Source organism: Mandrillus leucophaeus, unplaced genomic scaffold (genome assembly GCF_000951045.1).
Source record: "Mandrillus leucophaeus isolate KB7577 unplaced genomic scaffold, Mleu.le_1.0 Scaffold31, whole genome shotgun sequence".
Lineage (NCBI taxonomy): Eukaryota > Metazoa > Chordata > Mammalia > Primates > Cercopithecidae > Mandrillus > Mandrillus leucophaeus.
The window spans coordinates 5,641,671-5,661,943 of NW_012103254.1; positions in this window are offsets into that span (position 1 = coordinate 5,641,671).

Here is a 20,273-nt window from a genome sequence, read left to right on the forward strand (position 1 = left end):
CTTGGAGATGCGGGCTCTTTTTTGGTTCCATATGAACTTTAAAGCAGTTTTTTCCAATTCTGTGAAGAAACTCATTGGTAGCTTGATGGGGATGAAAATTCTTATCTCCATGTCTCTGGTAGAAGTGGATATACTATATACTGAGTTTTTTTTGAAGTGAGAAAAAATATAAGCATATATTAGCATTGTATCCATGTTTTTAAAGCTTTTACTTAGTATGTGTCATTCTCTCTTATTTTCTATAAAGCAAACATATGCAACAATACTTTTGAAGTATTCTCTGGATGACTACATTACATACATCTAGCAAATATTTAGAAATCCTAAAATATATATATTTGTTTTTAACAATAGGTATCTCTTATCTCAATTACTTTCTATATAGTCTAAATTTAAAATAATATTTTTTATCAAGATTTATGTTTATGTTCCAAAATTCCTAATGGGAAATGATCCCTACTTTCCTTGCTTGTGACTAAAGACAATGTGATTACAACAAGCTGTCAGTTATGTAATAACACATTTCCATATACACACAAATAGTTGGCATTAATATAATTCTCTATTTTTCAGGATTTAAAAACAATTATAGACCAAAGTTCACCAATTTCTAGTAATGACATTATATCTCTAAAAATGTAAGGTTGGAAACAGAACACACAAGAAGAAACAAATTAAATGGTTCAATAAATAAATTATAGGTTTTATATAAAACGAATTAATCTTATAAATAAACCTAAGCAAAGAACAAAACAAGAACACATTGTTTATAAATTATTCTTATGCATCATATGTTTTTAAATATATCAGATATTTCTAAAGTTATAAAAAGCAGCAAAAGCAACAATACTGAAGCATTGTCTGGAAAACAATTGTATTTGGAGCGAAGTATAGAAAGTTTTACATTAGAAATATGTTACTTTGGTTTATTTTTATCTGTAGAAATACGAGGTTAGTGATTATAATCAGCATGTAGGGCATTTTTTTATGAAGTTTGAAACCACTAAACATCTTATGGAAGCTATTGATCTCTAACTTAATCTTTAAAAAAATATTAAAAGTATTGGTTTTTTTTTTTTTTTTCTGTTCATAAGCCTAAACTAAGGGATTGAATTATGTTTTCAAAAGCACTCCAATCATCCTAGGTTATCAAGAAAATTAATTTTTATAATCTATTTTTAATTATCTCAGACTGGTAAAACCTTCTGAATTTTGCTATTTATTTAAAATTGGAAACTATGAAGTTAATAATAATTTTTGTTAACTGAATTGCTTAGGTCATTAATGAACTACTAGTTGTCACATCTATGAGGTATGTGTCAGTCTTCATCACCCTCTTATTCTCATCTTTAATTGATACTTTCCCCTCTCTTCTTGAACTGTCTCTTCTCTTCCACTCTGTTCTGCGGTGTCTCTCTCTGGCCTGTCCTCTTTAGTCCCTGTGATCTTCTCTTATTCCATCTACCACTTACATGTTGGAGCTCCTGAAATGGCTCTTTTCACTGTACACAATCTGTCAGGAAGAATCATCAGTTTATCTGGGTTGAATTTACAAATTGTACCATTCAGCTGATGAGTGAGTTAGAAGAATTAACAGTGGAGAAAATATTATTACTTTCTCTCATGGGATTTTCAGACTTAACTTTAAAGAAACAAGTTTAAATAATTTTCAGTAAAGTTTACTTCCTATTTATTTGCTAGTTCACACACACAAAAACTAAGATTATGGCCAATCTTTATTTCTGATAATATATCTACCTATTATCTATCTATCATCTCTCTCTTCCTCTCTCTCTCTCTCCATGTACACCTCCACATGCTTTTCCATGTGACTTTTCCGATGCCAGAAACAGATGATATAACATCTTGATGTTTGGCTTAGCTCAGTGAGTCGTTTTGTCACATGATATGCTGAGAGCAGATATTGCACATGTTATTGTAAGCTTTGGTTTGCTATTTTGTGTTTTTCTGTAATCCACAATGAGAGAAACAGATCCATGGTTGCAGAATGAGGAAAATTGAGGAATAAATCTGAACCCAAATTTCAGCATGGAAGCAAGCCTTGGCAAGCCAGCAGAAAGAGAGCTGACTCATAGATATGTGTGCAAGATTTTTTTTTTTTTAATTTAAATGTTAAAGATTTGAAGGTTTGGTATGCATTGCTTTGCAAAAAATAAAAAATAAAATATGGTGACAATGGATACTAATCCCAAGATATCAGTAAATTATCTGTGTAAGCAAAATGCACATCATAATAGACTTACCCCAGGGCAATATTTTAATTTTCTAACAGTGTTATCCTCCTTCTCTACTCCATTACCTGAAGTTTGGTTTAAACAAGAGCAGTGCATTATTTTTTATTAAGTAAGAAATAGTGAACTAATGCTTATTTCTTGCCTAGTGAGGAAAATTTTCGTAACACATTAAAAAAATACCTCTTCGTTTATCCCTACTTACGAGCACAATTACAACGTGAAATTATTACAAGAGAAATTTAAGAAAGTCTGATTCACAACTGTGAGAAAATTCTAAATCTTCACGAATCCAATTGTTGCCTAAGCATTACCATCTGCCAGTACCATAGCCTTATAAAACCTTAATGTATTTTTCCAAACAAAAATTCTTTTAACCTTCTTCTTAAAATATCTGTCACTCTTGTGTTTATTGTGTGAAACTGTAGCTCACCAATCAACAGAACTAGATACCTGAGAAACAAATTTGACTTGCAACAATTACCATCTTATACTAATTTGACATCTTTGTGTTTTATTTTATTCTATTTTATTTTATTTTATTTTATTTTATTTGATCGGAGTTTTGCTCTTGTTGCTCAAGCTGGAGTACAATGACGCCATCTTGGTTCACTGCAACCTCTGCCTCCTGGGTTCAAGTGATTCTCCTGCCTCAGCCTCCTGAGTAGCTGGGATTACAGGCATGTGCTACCGTGCCTGGCTAATTTTGTATTTTTAGTAGAGATGGAGTTTCTCCATGTTGCTCAGACTGGTCTCCAACTCCATACCTCAGTTGATCTGCCCACCTCGGCCTCCCAAAGTGCTGGGATTACAGGCATGAGCCACCTCACTCAGCCAATATCCTTATGTTTTTAAGCTCATCTTTTTTTCTCTAACCGAATGATCAATCTTAGAGATTCAACAATATGTTTCTTTAAAAAATACCATATTCTAATATATGCTATCTGCATTCCTTATTATTACACCTTCTAGCAAAAAACTAATATTATTTTTCAAGCATTTCAGATGTAAAAGAAAAAAGTATCTGAAGCAGGTCTCAATCAAATTAGAGGTTTATTTTTCCAGTGTTGAGGACACACCCACGTAAAGGAGACATGTGCCACAGTATGATCTGTGGCCTGAACTCTTCTCCAAAGAGGGTTTTGAGGCCTTCAGTATTTAAAAGGGAAAAAGTTAGCAGGAGGGGGAAAAAAAAGAAGAAAAAGGCAGAGTAGACAAATGCGGCAAGTAGGTACATTCGTTTGAGGCCTTGATTAGTACTCACTGAATCTACATGTTGTGGTGAAAAGGTGGGGCAGAAGAACAGTTAATTATGTATTCATCTCACGCTCAGTAAATTTGCACTTTGCCTAAGATAATGTACACACAGACTTGAGGAAGAAGTCAAATATCCATTCATCTCAGGGTGAGCGGAGGGATGATTTTTACTCTCCTCTTGTCCAATACCTGTGAAGATAAACAATTCACCTACATTATCAGGATGAGGGAGACCACCCAGCGAGATACATGTACAGGAACAAAAGGAAAGGCGGGTTTTCTGTGACTCCGTTTCCAAGCATAACTTTTCCTTTTGGCATATTGAGTTTGGGGTCCCAAGAGTTTATTGTCCTTTCACACAGACATTGTTCTAAGCACTCTATACTAACCAAATTTAATTCACATAGCAATCCTGCTTTTTGTTGTTGTTGTTGATTTTATCATTCCCCTCCCCAATCCTATGTTAGAGATGAAGAAATTGAGGCACAGAGATAGTTTCCCAAGTACATATAGCTCACGTGTCAGGGCAGAGATTTGAAAACAGGCAACCCATTTCAAGAGTCTAGAAACAGTTCATTTAGTCATTATCCATCCTATATTGCTTCTCTGTACTACTGGCGATAGATTATATCGCTCTTCTTCTTATAAATCTTCTGTGAAGCTTCTTTTTTTTTTTTTTTTTTTTTTGAGACGGAGTCTCGTTGTGTCACCCAGGCTGGAGTGCTGCAGTGGCGCGATCTCGGCTCACTGCAAGCTCCGCCTCCCGGGTTCACGCTATTCTCTCCCGAGTAGCTGGGAATACAGGCGCCCGCCACCTCGCCCGGCTAGTTTTTTGTATTTTTTTAGTAGAGACGGGGTTTCACCGTGTTAGCCAGGATGGTCTCGATCTCCTGACCTCGTGATCCACCCGCCTCGGCCTCCCAAAGGGCTGGAATTACAGGCTTGAGCCACCGCGCCCGGCCTCTGTGAAGCTTCTTATCACCTTTAAAATAATACGATGTAGGCCTTATAATACACCAAGGTCCTCTATGAGTTACTCCTTCCTCTCCTTCCTCTCTCTCTCTCTCTCTCTCTCTCTCTCTCACTTCACATCCATCCTAAAATTGTGCCTAGTAGATGAATGGAGCAAACTTCTTACACTACATCATTGCTGGCCTTCCATGTTCTCTCCCTTGTGAGATTTGAGAAATTTGCCCCTTATCTTGTTTACTTTGAAAACTTTCATTCTTTTTTTAGAATTTATCCCTAAAGCTGAAGCACGTACTAAGAGATTCTAAATCAGGCAGGCAAACTGGAATAGAAATGTCTCCTGCAGACTTTCCTAAGTCTGTGTGTTATGAGAATTTCTTGTAGACACTTGGTCTTCTCTATGTTTCACCCATTAGGGTTGGAGCTATTTTGAGTCACAAATTTCGACTTCATCTTTGTTTACCTAGAGCCTAGAAAAATAATAATTTTAAATCATTTTAATGATTTTGTGGCAGTATATAAACATAGTAAGATAATATAAAATACTACATGTGTATGAACTATTATGATAATTAAATATCTCAATTTGTTGCATCACTTTTTTTTTTTTTTTTCATTGAGTAAGACTTTTAGTGTCTGGTGTTCTAACACTGTCCTAGGGAGATTGGGGAATATCACAGAATGAGTGTGACTATCAACAACACAAAAGACTCACTCTCAAAAGTCCTTTTGTTAGAATAATATAGAATAGTCAGTGGAAATTGAAAAGTTGAGTATGATTTAAAAAGAAAAGAAGGATATAATGAAAAGGATTAGAAAATATAGTAATACATAGTGAGAATTTTGATATATTGAAATGAAATCCCCCCCCCCCACCTTTGGTCTCTATCTATTGCAGTGCTTTTGTAAAGGATGAAAGGATATGAATTAGTGTATTCAAGGTCTTTCAAAGATATTTCAACAATATGTCTCAGCAAGAAATAAATAACTGAGGTATATTTTTCCTGCAGATTCCTCTCTTCTTTGAAGGGAAGATAAATTAACTGTAACACCTTTCTTTGCTTGTGGTTCTGAACTCACCAAAGTTAAAAGAGCAGTTTTTGTCCACATGCTGTTTCTGTTTTTTTTTTTTTTTTTTTAAAGCCAAGTCAGTGACTGACCTCGCCACATTTTTCATTGCTTACAGGTGATTAGAATGAGAATCTCATGACATTTCTAGTTGACCTATTAACAAGTGACCCAGGACTATTTTGAATCACATCTGTAGTTTTCCAGAAATGGTAAATCATACTTGCACACACTCAGAAAAGATATGGGAGTCGCTAATGTTAAGGATGATACATCTATATATTTGCTCATTGAGGAGTGCTTGTTTGGAGTTTTTCTTGATTTTTCTACATTTCAGAGGATAGATGTTGTGCTCACTGAAATGATGCAATGGATATAAAAAACAAGCGTGATGGGAGGACCCTCAGAGCCCATTGAACCCTCATATTGACACAATAGTTTTCTACCTCTCATGTGTTTACCATATCTCTTGAAACTGAAGTAGAATCAAATTTACATGCTGGGATTCACATGTAGATAAAAATAAATTTTCATTGTTTTCTGCACACAAACTCACATTTTAATTTATTTCTCCAATTTGCCTAAGCAAAATTTTATTTTATTTCAATTCAGTATACTCAGTCAGATCTAGTGATTTGATTAATATTGTCATTATTGTTCAATTTATAGTTTAATCACTTTGGGGGATACAGGCAGTCTTTCATTGTTTCTTCCCATTTCATCTGTCCCTTCTTTTCACTCAAGGGCATGTGCTGGTCATCCAAGCCCTGGTGTAGTAAACAGTGTCTTCGTAAATCTCCAACTGTTGAGTCAGCTCTTGATTAGTTTAATTTATCTTGGCATCCTGGCTAGCAGATGTTCTGCTTTGCTGGTCTGTGCTGGTGCTGCCTGCTTTGCCCCTCTGTTCTTCTGGGTATAATCCTGGCTTTTACTGCTGCCTACTGCTGCCAACTGTGTACAGCAGAATTCTACCTTCCCTTGAAAGGAAGCTCTTTTTCATTCCCTCATGAAACCATTGGCTTATTAATCATTCAGTGTTCTACAAGAAAAGCTCCTAAGTGTTTCTCTCCACCACATCAGTGCATGTTTTGTTTGTAAAGCTGTCCTCAGGATAATCCCACAGGATAATCCCCCATTTCTTGACTACTGTTCCAAAGATTGTTCCAATCTTAGTGTGAATCTTAGTGACATCTTATACCGGATGTTAGGTTTTATGAAAGCTTAAATGAACAAAAAACTAATTCTGATTTGAATTGTGATAGAAATAATTCCAAAATGCTACCCTTATGTTCCTACCAAAATCCATGCAACATTATATATAAGTCAAGTCCGCAGTCTCCAAGCCACAGCCCAGTAACTTTCTGTGTCCTGTTAAGAACCAAGCAGCCCAGTGGTAGGAGAGCCAGTGAAGCTTCATCTGTGTTTACAGCCACTCCCCATTGTTTACATTACTACCAGAGTGCCGCCTCCTGTCAGATCAGCGGTGTATTAGATCCTCATAGGAGCCCAAACCCTATTGTGAACTCTGCACACAAGGGATCTAGGTTGTGTGCTCCTTATGAGAATCTAACTAATGCCTGAAGGTCTGAGGTAGAACAGTTTCATCCAGAAACCATCCCCAGCACCCCCTTCTGTGGAACAGTTTCATCCAGAAACCATCCTCAGCCCCAGCACCCCCTTTTGTGGAAAAATTATTTTTCACGAAACCTTCCTGGTACCAAAAAAGCTCTGGGCCACTTGCTTATATGATGAAACATGAAACCTGTGATTGTTATATTACCTGAATAGGGATGTGGCATATGTAATTAAGGCTATAATCAGTTGGTTTTGACTTACTCAAAAGAGAGAATATCCAGGTGGGCCCAGTCCAGCCAAACGAGCCTTTAAAAGGCAAGTTTTCTCTAATTCATGATAGAAAGGGACATAAGATAGATTTGAAGCATTAGAAGGATTCCAAAGTACTATTGCTGGCTTGAAGATGGAAGGGAACCTGCAGCAGGGAATAAGGGAACCTAGAAGTTGAAAGCAGGCCCCAGCCAATAGCCTGGAAGAAAGTGGTGGCTTCAGTTCTACAAATGTAAGCAACTGAATTCTAATTAACAGCCTAAGTGAGTTTGGAGGCATAGTTTTTGCCAAAGTCTCTAGACAAAAGTCCCACCTGGAAAGCACTTTGATTTCAGCCTTGTGATACTTTAAAACATAAGCACTTAGTCAAGCCAGACCAGACTTCTGACCTATGAAACTATGAGACAACAAACCAATCATCTATCTCCAATTCTGAGTTGTGTGATTAGTGTTTGTTGTTGTTGTTGTTGCTTTGAGTAGCTAAGTTTGTGTAATTATTAGATAACAATAGAAAAAAAATATGTATAGATTTCTATATAAGAGTTTCTTGAAATAGTAAAGCCATGTTGATGCAGACAACCAAACAAAAAGGTCATGCTAATATAGACAGTAAGATGAGCAAATGTCTCAGGTTTCAGTTCTCATTGGAATTATTTTTTATACTGCATTGCTGCAAAGAAGAAGCCCACAGATAAAAATATTTAGTTTCAAAAATGCATGGAAAGAAGATGTCATTTCATACCACTAAAATATCTTTTAAAAGTGAGATTATTTTAAATATTATATTTTCCCTGCTAGTAAATATATGAAACTTACCCAGGTAGGTTAAGCTGCTTCTTCTTCTTCTTTTTTTTTTTTTTCAAAGAGGTAATTAACAAAAATAATATTATTATAAAATGTTTCCTCCACAGTGTGACAATATGTTAGATTGTTTGTATAAATCAAATTCTCTTCTATTAAATTGTCTTTCTTTCTTAATTTATATCTGAACGAAATTTAGCTATGAGAGTATGTAAATGTCATTTGTTTCACCCTTGATATAGAAGTCTATACAAGAAAAAATCGTTTTCTTTCAAATTAGTAATCCTGTCTATTTTAAATTTATATATTCATGTAATTTTAAAAAGTTAAACAATTTAAAAAATATATAAAGTTTTCAAAAACATTATATTGAGCACCAAAATTGAGAATTAAATAATAGTTGAAATTATAGGCCGGGCATGGTGGCTCACGCCTGTAATCCCAGCACTTTGGGAGGACGAGGCAGTTGGATCACGAGGTCAGGAGATCGAGACCATCCTGGCTAACATGGTGAAACCCCGTCTCTACTAAAAATAATAATAATTAAAAAATTAGCCAGGCGTGGTGGCGGCTGCCTGTAGTCCCAGCCACTCGGGAGGCTGAGGCAGGAGAATGGCGTAAACCCGGGAGGCGGAGCTTGTAGTAAGCCGAGATTGCGCCAGGGCACTCCATCCTGGGGGACAGAGAGAGACTCCATCTCAAAAAAATAAATAAATAAATTATAAATAAGATCTAATTTTGAGGTTGACGTTGACAATTTAGGATTTACTGATTTTATTCTTTATTTTAATTTTATTTTTTTGAGATGGAGCATTGTTCTGTCACCCAGGCTGGAGTGCAATGGCACCATCTCAGCTCACTGTAGCCTCCACCTCCTGGGTTCAAGCGATTGTCCTGCCTCAGCCTCTCAAGTAGCTGAGACTACAGGCATGTACCACCACTGCCGGCGAAATGTTTTTGTATTTTTAATAGACACGGGGTTTCACATGTTGACCAGGTTGCTCTTGAACTCCTGGCCTCAGGTGATCCACCTGCCTCAGCCTTCCAAAGTGCTGGGATATAGGTGTGAGCCACCACCCCAGCTGCTTACTGATTTTAATGTTGGAATTTGATTAATTATAAATATTTAATTTTTATTTTATAAACAGTTCATGGTTATTATTAAAGTATGGCTAATGTTAGAAAATTGTAAAGAAATGAAATATTTGTGAAAGTACCACCCAAAATAATCATGTTAGTTTAACAGGATACATGTTGGGGAACTTATTTATTTCAATACAATTGGCTAATTTTTTTTAACTATGAGATAGTTCTGATGAATTTTTTTCTCTTGTTTTATTTGATGTATTTTCATATTGCTCTAACTCTAAAATTTTTAATATTTATTTTTGTGTGTTTACATATATCAGACTATATACCTAGCTATTTCTCTTTTCAGGAAATGGGTTAAAATTTTTGAATTACAGTAAATTATACAGCAATACATGCCTTTAATATATATCTGTGTTTTGTGTTTGGTATTGTGCTGTTAATCACTAGGGCTTTGAATGTGATGAACCACTACAGATACTCTAGATATTTAAAACAAGCTATATTTTGAGGATTTTTGCACCAGATCCAGCAGCACATCAAAAAGCTTATCCACTATGATCAAGTTGGCTTCATCCCTGGCATGCAAGGCTGGTTCAACATATGCAAATCAATAAAGGTAATCTATCACATAAACAGAACCAATGACAAAAACCACATGATTATCTCAATAGATGCAGAAAAGGCCTTCAATAAAATTCAACACCCCTTCATGCTAAAAACTCTCAATAAACTAGGTATTGATGGAACATATCACAGAATAATAAGAGCTACTTGTGACAAATCCATAGCCAGTATCATACTGAATGGGCAAAAACTGGAAGCATTCCCTTTAAAAACCAGCACATGACAATGATACCCTCTCTCACCACTCCTGTTCAACAGAGTATTGGAAGTTCTGGCCAGGGCAATCAGACAAGACAAAGAAATAAAGGGTATTCAAATAGGAAGAGATTCAAGTAGGTATTCAAGTAGTCTCTGTTTACAGATGGCATGATTGTATATTTAGAAAATCCCATTGTCTCAGCCCAAAATCTCCTTAAGCTGATAAGCAACTTCAGCAAAGTCTCTGGATAGAAAATCAATGTGCAAAAATCACAAGCATTCCTATATAGCAATAATAGACAAACAAGGAGCCAACTCATGAGTGTAATCCCATTCACAATTTCTACAAAGAGAATAAAATACCTAGGAATGAAACTTACAAGGGATGTGGAGGACCTCTTCAAGGAGAACTGCAAACCACTGCTCAAGGAAATAAAAGAGGACACAAACAATTGGAAAAACATTCCATGCTCATGGATAGGAAGAATCAATATTGTGAAAATGGCCATACTGTCCAAAGTAATTTATAGATTCAATGCTATTCCCATCAAGCTACCACTGACTTTCTTCACAGAATTAGAAAACACTATGTTAAATTTCATATGGAACCAAAAAAGAGTCTGTATAGCCGAGACAACACTAAGCAAAAACAACAAAGCTGGAGGCATCACGCTACTTAACTTCAAACTGTACTACAAGGCTACAGTAACCAAAACAGCATGTTACTGCTACCAAAACAGATATACATACCAATGGAACAGAACAGAGGCCTCAGAAATAATGCCACACATCTACAACCATCTGAGTTTTGACAAACCTGACAAAAACAAGCAATGGGGAAAAGATTTCCTGTTTAATAAATGGTGTTGGGAAAACTGGCTAGCCATATGCAGAAAACTGAAATGACCCCTTCCTTAGAGCTTATACAAAAATTAACTCAAGATGGGTTAAAGACTTAAATGTAAGACCAAAGACCATAAAAATCCTAGAAGCAAAGCCTAGGTAATACCATTCAGGTCATAGTTGTGGGCAAAGACTTCATGACTAAAACACCAAAAGCAACAGCAACAAAAGCGAAAACTGACAAATGGGATCTAATTAAACTAAAGAGCTTCTGCACAGCAAAAGAAACTATCATCAGAGTAAACAGGCAACCTACAGAATGGGAGAAGAATTTTGCAATCTATCCATTGAACAAAGGGCTAATGTCTAGAATCTACAAAGAACTTAAACAAATTTACAAGAAAAAAAAAAAAAACTCCATCAAAAAGTGGGCAAAGAATATGAACAGACGCTTCTCAAAAAAAGACATTTATGTGGCCAACAAACATGAAAAAAAGCTCGTCATCACTGATCATTAGAGAAATGCAAATCAAAACCACAATGAGATACCATCCCACACCAGTTAGAATGGTGATCATTAAAAAGTCAGGAAATAACAGATGCTGGAGTGGATGCGGAGAAACAGGAACATTTTTACACTGTTGGTGGGAGTGTAAATTAGTTCTACCATTGTGGAAGACAGTGTGGTGATTCCTCAAGGACGTAAAACTAGAAATACCATTTAACCCAGTGATCCCATTACTGGATATATACCCAAAGGATTATAAATCATTCTACTATAAAGACACATGAACACATTTGTTTATAAATCACTCTACTATAAAGACACATGAGTACTATTCACAATAGCAAAGACTTGGAACCAATCCAAATGCCCATCAATGAAAGACTGGATAAAGAAAATGTGGCATATATAAACCATGGAACACTGTGCAGCCATAAAAAAAAGGATGAGTTTATGTCCTTTACAGGGGCATGGATAAAGCTGGAAGTCATCATTTTCAGCAAACTAACACACAAACAGAAAACCAATCATCGCATGTTCTCACTCATACGTGGGAGTTGAACAATGAGAACACATGGACACAGGGAGGGGAACATCACACACTGGGGCCTGTCGGGAGTTGGGTGCTAGGGGAGGGATAGCATTAGGAGAAATACCTAATGAAGATGATGGGTTGATGGGTGTAGCAAACCACCATGGCATGTGTATACCTATGTAATAAAGCTGCACGTTCTGCACATATATCTCAGAATTTAAAGTATAATAATAAAATTTTTAAAAAAATTTTTGAATGCTAATATGGTTCATTATTTGATTTGATAATTATTACTGTATTTTATACCCTCTTTTGCCCATTTCATGTCTAATATTTATCTAACAGTTTTGATGTGTATAAAATAGATTAAACTTTATTTACAATAATGCTCTATCATTTCAAGTTGATTATGTAAAATTTTAAAATGTTCAAGCAGAATAGCTTTTCAATTAAAATATGTTAATGGTATTTAACATTTTAAGAATAGCTGCATTATTTTAGTTAATTCTCATTACCTTTTACTCTCAATAGTCTTCTGACAATTTCTGGCTATTTTTAGTATGATGAAAATTTAGAGAAATATTAAAATGTGTTTTCATATTGCTATTTTGTTCTGATCCTCTCAAAAACCTTAATACATTTTCTCTAATGATTACAGTGGCATTAATATTCAATCAAAATCATCCAAAACATATGTGTTATTGCATAAATTTATACTATATATTTATGCATTAATTATAAGTTCTTTTGAGCTGTTTCTAACCTTTTCTGTACTTGACATCATTAAGAAAACTCTTTTAATATTATTACTATGACTACTACTTCTAGTAACTACTTACAGCTATACTAATGATAATTCGTACACTATGTTCTAAGCACCAGCCTAAATACTCACGTGAATGGAACAAATTTTTTGTTTTCTATATTATTATTGAGAGAACAGGCTTTACCCTCCACAAAATTTTTAGGTTGCAGTTAAATTTTTTGTGACTCTTGTTAGGTAGCCTAAAAACTTCTCATAGAATTGTAAACATTTGAAGCCTGTGTATGTAGGCAAAGAAAACCCCAAAAACAAAAAGGAAAGACAAACAGAAAGAAAGATTGTCTTTCTGTTAATGATTTCAGTGAAACCAGTGCCTTTCATATTTTTGTTTGAAAATTTTAAAATAATAATAATTGTATATAGGGAATTCTGAGTATGACACCCACAAAGCACACAAGCAACCTTAACCTCCAACCACATGTAATGATGCCTCACAATTACAGGCAATGGTATAGCTTGTATCTGGTGATTAGCACCTCTCTTCTTTTTCTAATTTATATGGCAATTAGAGAACTGAGAAACCAAACTCCTGAAGACAGCCCATCCCAGAAAGTGCCTGTCAGGAAATTGTGCTCCCAGCTTTGCCCCTGGAAATGTCTTATTAGTGTTGAAAACTTCACTAGCTTGACTATCTAGGTGATACTTCTTTTTTAGACTTAAAATAAAAATTACATGAAACTATTCTTAGAAACTATCATATCTATCTCATACAGACTATCTACTTATAAAAAGACAATTGTTTTTTCAAACAGAGAAAATGAAGCCCTTCTACATTTGTGATAAGCAGTATGATATTTCTGTTGTAATGACTCCAGAAGTGCCCTATTTCTTACCAAATTGATCACTCCTTCGCCCTAAGCATGGCAAAAGTTCAGCCAGTTTCATGTGGCACTAAAAAAATATTTCTGCTTCATACTAATGTGCAGTTGGGTGGCATATATTTATCATTCTCTGTGTTTATTTGATGTTGACCATCAGATACAACTTTGCGTGTTTTGACTATGTTTCTTGCAAGTTTGTTAGTAATGTCTTGATCACTTGTCTGTTGTTTTAGAGATCTGTATTTTTTTAATATGTTAAATTTAAAAAATGCAAATCTTAGAGTGGTCTAAAATGTTTATTCTATCAGTCATTCATTCATTTCTTCATTTATTCATGTGTACGAGGCAATTTATTACAGATCATGTGCCAGCACCAAAAACACTGCAATCATTTTGCAAACATGACTCTGGTCCTAAGAGAGAGTCTGTTCAGGGAAAATCGTGTTAATGAGACTACTATATAGCATCATGAAAGTTATGGCAAATTCAAATATAAGCTGCTATGAGACCAAGAGGAAAAGGGTAGTTAAAATACCAAAATCATTCTGGGAACATCTAAAATAAGAAGTATCTTTGCCCAGAGTTGTTAATTCAGCTAACGTTTGAATTAAAACAAACTCTGCTTAGTCAAATCATTGTATTTTTGTGTTTTAAAACAGTATGTATGTGTATTCTTTTGATAAAGAATTTCCTGATTTTCCGATAATTTTTTTTCTAGCTGATATGTTTGACTCCTAGAGGTAGAGCATTTGTATTTGCTGACATATATTAACTGTTATTCAAAGGTTTTTTTTACCCACAGAAATACGTAATTTTGACTTTTTTCTAACCCAACATCTGCAACCCTGGCTTCCTACGTTTCATTAGTGACAGGAGTAGCTTTGCTTAGTGTTTTCTCACATTATGAATCAATTATTATTATGTTTCTTTGCATGTTCAAATATACTTACTCTACGTCTTCAAAGGTAGATTATTTTTCAGTTGAATGGCAGTTTTCAGCTGGCAATTTGTCAGAGTCATACTAGTAATATTTTGTAAAATAACACATATTAATACAAAGTACGTGTAATCTCAAAAATAATTTCTGCTTTCAAATGTCATTTTGTAAGGAAAATTCTACATTTTCATATACAAATAATTATACACTTAAAATACATACATCTTAATTGAAATAGTGTTAAAAAATCAAGAAAAAGAAACTTTCTTATAAGGAAAACCTTGTGCTGATTCCACTGGGTTCTTTATTATATAGCTTGATATCTACATAAATTGAAAAATAAAAGCACCACTATTTCTTTATAATGTGTAATATTGACATGTAGAATAAATATTGTTTATACTGTGATTAAATAAAAATGTATATGATTATATAAAAGTGTGCATGATGTACACTTTTATATAATCACAGTAAAAACAATATGATTATTTAAGATAATTTTGTAGTGTGTTGTAAAGTGTGTTTCACTACTGAAATCTTTCCTCCAGCAATCGTAGCCTCCTGGGGTTCCAAAATAATCGAGAAAAGCATAACAACAAAGAGATTTTGTAGATCTTGGGGTAATATGTTATCTTGACGAAAAGAGAAAATTCTCTAGAGAGAGAAATTTGATCTCTCAAACATTTCCCATATTAGTACAAATCACATTAAAACACATATTTCCAAGGTATTCCATTAGAAATTCTTTTAGTACTTGTGTCTTTTGAATTCTAATAATTTATATGACATTCATAGCAAATAGAATGTGTTTCTTGAAGATTAGTTTAATCTAACATTTATATAACATGATATTTCCTTTTCTTTCGCATCATAGAGGCTATGTGCAAGGGGAATATTAGGAATCAGCTTGAATCTCTTAAAATAGTTATATAGGCCATCATCACAAAATTGAAGGCATGCAACCCATGGGGTTTATAGGATAATTCATTGTGATTGTGGTACAGGAATTATACATTAGAAATGTACATATGTGTGTCTGTGTGGTGTGTATGGACAGAAACACACACACACTTGTAGGGGCCTTTAAAAACAGTATGCTGAGAATAGATAGGGCTCAAGGACAGTATCTCCAATTGAACTTTTAATGAACTCCCGTAGGCACCAAGAAGGTGGACAAATAAGGAAGAGCATAGAGACAAGGAACTAAGCAGAAGGTTACATCTGGGTAAAGAAAGTTTGTTTTGTATTGTGTTCTTTCTGCTGACGTGGGGTTTATGGAGTATAAATAAAGTGAGGCAGAGGCTCTGGGTACGGCCACCATGTTCTCTGTTTGTCTTTGTCTTTTGTGTCTGTTCATTCTCCACCACCCCCGGCACGGACCCCAATACACACTCTCATGTTTTTTAATGTCTATCTTATCTATACATTAAAATATAAAAAGTCTATATGGGTTTGGTGTTATACCTACAGTTTTTCATCATCATAAATAAATATAGAAATAATGGAAGTTAATGTTCCAATTTTTAATTTACTAATAGGAGTGTTTGGATAAAAAAAGTTTTGAGACCATTGATCTAATCAAAAAGAAATACAAAAATAAACGTTTACATGCAGTTAATTAGATGATCAATCAATCTGTCATGAAGATAACTGCTAAATCGTTAATATTGGATTAGAATATGGGGAGGCAGACATAATTTGCCAGCAAACTTTACATGATTTAAAATATAAGCCTTGGACTTCCCATTTCTGGTCTGGCATGTAAGAAGCTTGGAAGTCATTATTCCATCCTAACAACAAATAGAGACTGAAAAAACTGAGAAATCAATCATTCTTCTTAGATCCGTCAGAGAAGAGAGGTCATAGGACAAACTGCCGCCCTCAAAACTGGAAATATAGACAGGCAAATTCAGAATATCATAACTTACTGGAGCCAAAATCTATAAGCAGAAACTTCTGCAGGAACCAGTGTGGGATAGAAAAAATCTAAACTGTAATCTATAGATTACTATGCCTCAGTGTGGCAAGTTTTAGTTAAATTCTGCAGAGGGACCCAGACTAAGGGGATACCCACACGTTTCTGACTTTTATTTCCAGGTGCTCAACCAGACTCTCACAGTGAGCACTGGAGAAAACTTCCCCTCATTCTTTTAGTCAGGAGAGAGGGGAGTAGCCATTTTGAAATACACCAGAACATTCTGTTCTTCTTAATAGGACCTGCTCTCAAGAGAAACTGTTTTACTAGGGTTAAGCTCTGGGCTATTTTTTAATTTTCAGAGACTAGCCTACCTGGGACATGGGAAATAACTAACTCCAGTCTACTCTAGCGTATCAGGTGAGAGATGGAAAATACCTGATATAGTTTGTCCGTGTTCCCACCCAAATCTTATCTTGAATTCCCACTTGTTGTAGGAGGGACCTGGTGTGACGTAATTCAATCACGGGGTCAGGTCTTTCCTGTGCTATTCTTTTGATAGTGAATAAGTCTCACTGGATCTGATGGTTTTAAAAAGGGGAGTTTCCCTGCACAAGCTCTCTTTGCCTGCCACCATCCATGTTAGACATGACTTGCTCCTCCTTTCCTTCCACCATGATAGTGAGGCCTCCCCAGCCATGTGGAACTGTAAGTCCATTCAAACTCTTCCTTTTGTAAATTGCCCAGTCTCGGGTATATCTTTATCAGCAACGAGAAAATGGACTAATACAACACCCAGCTGCAGCACTCTCAAGCCTAAGCGGGCTTCCCATCCCACCTAAAAGACGTGTGTGTGTGTGTGTGTGTGTGTGCGCGTGTGTGTGTGGAAGAGGAATGAGAACCTGTGAAGTTCACAGTCCAGAGACACAGACTCACTAAAAGACTGAGACCTAGTTATAGAACTACAAAATTCCTCTACCACCACACTTTTCCACATTACAATCCTAAAGACCTAATTTATCACAGTTCTTTTTACCCATTACACTATGTCCAGCTTATCAATAAAAACTTGTAAGTAGTACTAAACTTAAAAAACAGTTTGAAGAGACATAATGAGCATCAGAAGCAGACATAGATGTGGTGAGGATGATAGAATTATGAGACATGAATTTAAAATAACTATGATTAATACGGTAAGAACTCTAATGGATAAAGTTGGCAGCATCCAAGAACAGTAAGGTAATGTAAATAGATTTACATATGTTGTTTGCACAACCCCCCCCCACACACACACTTTAAATATGAAAATCCATGTAGATTCAAACTAAATACATGTACAAAGATTTGCCACACTAACTCTAATCGAAAGAAAAGTGGAATAACTGTATTGATTTCAGAGATAGCAGACTTCAGAGTAATAAAATTATCAGAGATTAAATTGGGGAATTACATAAAAATAAAAGTGTCAATTCTCCAAGAAGATATAACAATCTTTAATGTGTATATGCCTAACAACAAAATGTCAAAATATATGAGGCAAAAACTGATAGAACTACAGGGAGAAATTGATAAATCTATTATGATGATTTGAGACTTCAATACCCCTCTGTAGGAAACAAATAGATCCAGAAGCCCAAAAAAATTGTAAGAATATAGCTGAATACAATAGCACCATCAATTAACTGAACATAAGTGACATCTATCAACTGCTCCATTCAAAAATGGCAGAGTACACATTCTTCAAAATTCACATGGAACTTTCAGTAAGATGAACCACACATCCTGGACCATAAATTCACCTTATCATTTCACTGTTTTTTCAGAAGTAGAAATTAGGCAATGTTTTCCTCAGACCACAATGATGTTAAACTATAAATCAGCAACAGAACGAAAGCTGAAAAATATGCATCTGAATAACACAGGAATCAAAGAAGAAATCTCAAAAGAAATTAAAAGAACATTTAAGCAAAATAAAAATATGAATGTAACTTATCAAAAGCTATGGAGTGTGGAAAAAGCAGCACTTAGAGGAAAATGGATGCATGAATGTCTATATTAGAAAAGAAGAAAAACATGAAATGAATAATCTAATCTTTGACATTAAAACTATAAAAAGAAGAACAAATTAATTTCAAAGTAGAAATGATTAAAACTCAAAACAGGGAAAAAATATAGAAATACAGTGAAGAACCAAATATGGTTCTTTGAGAAAAAAATTATAAAATCAATAAGCCTCTAAACAAACTATGAAATAAAGGAAAAATATACAAATTGCTAAAAATCAAAAATGAAGAATGGGATATCCCTATACATCAAATGCATGAACAACCCTATGTCTATAAATTTGATATCATAGATAAAATGGAACAATTTCTTGATAGACACAATTTACCAAGACTCACACAAAATGAAACAGGTAATTTGAATAGGCTTGTCGCTATTCAGATGACTGAATAAATAATTACTGATTTTGCAAGACAGAAACACCAGAAGCAGATGTATTCTGTTATAAATTCTACCAAACATTTAAGGATGAATTTATGCTCTTATCTAAAATCTCTTTCTGAATATAGAAGCAGAGAGAATGCTTTTTCGTGCATCCTCTGCAGTCAGTATTACAAAATGCCAAAAAGAGACAAAGACGTCAAAAGAAATGAAATCTACATACCAATATCTCTCATGAACATGGATACAAGAATTCTAAACCAAAATGTTAGCAAATCAAATTCAGTAATATATAAAAAGGATTATAGACTCCAACCAAGTGGGATTTATCCCAGGTATGTAAGGTTGGTTCAACATTTAAAAATCAATTTGTGTAATCCATCACATCAACAAATTAAAGAACAGAAATCACATGATCCTATTAATAGATGCAGGAAAAGCACATGATATCCGGCTCTGTGGCTCAATGGATAGTGCAATGAACTTCTAGAGACAAAAAGCACTTGACAAAATCCAACATCCATTTGTGACAAAAAGAAAAAAGAAAACAAAACAAACAAAAAGCCACAATTTCTCAGTAAATGATACATACAGGAAGATTTTTTTCAACTTGATAAAAAAACAACAAACAGACTAACAAAAATCACACAGACACAAACTAACATCATACTTACTGGTAAGAAACTAGAAGTTTTCCACTAAAAAACAAGGCAAGAATGTCCCCTCCCCACACCTTTTTAACAATGTAGTAAGAGTCCTAGCTAATGTAATAAGGCAATAAAAGGAAATAAAAGGTATACTGATTGGAAAGGAAAAATACATTTTTTTTTTTTCTGGAAAAGATGATCATCTGTTTAGAAAATGCAAAGTAATTGACCCAAAACTTCCTAGAACTAGTAAGGGATTACAGCCAAGTTGTAGGATGCAGGGTTAATATTAAAAAACCAATCAATTTCTTTACACCAGATATAAATAAGTGGAATGTGAAATTTAAAACATGGTACTACTTAAAGAAGCACTCCCGAAAATAAAATATGTAAGTATAGATCTAACAAAATTTGTACAAATTCTATATGAGGAAAACTATTAAGCTCTGATAAAAGAAATCCAAGAAGGACAAAATAAATGAATATATATTCCATGTTCATTGATAGAAAAACCTCAGTATTGCCAAGATGTCATCTCTTCCAAACTGGATTTATACATTCAATGCAATTCCAAACAAAATCTCGGCAGTTATTTTGTGAATATTCAAAATACAGGCTCACATAAACATAGTCAACTGATTTTTCACAAAGGAACTAAGTAACAATGGAGAAAATGTAGTTTCTTCTTTTTTTTTT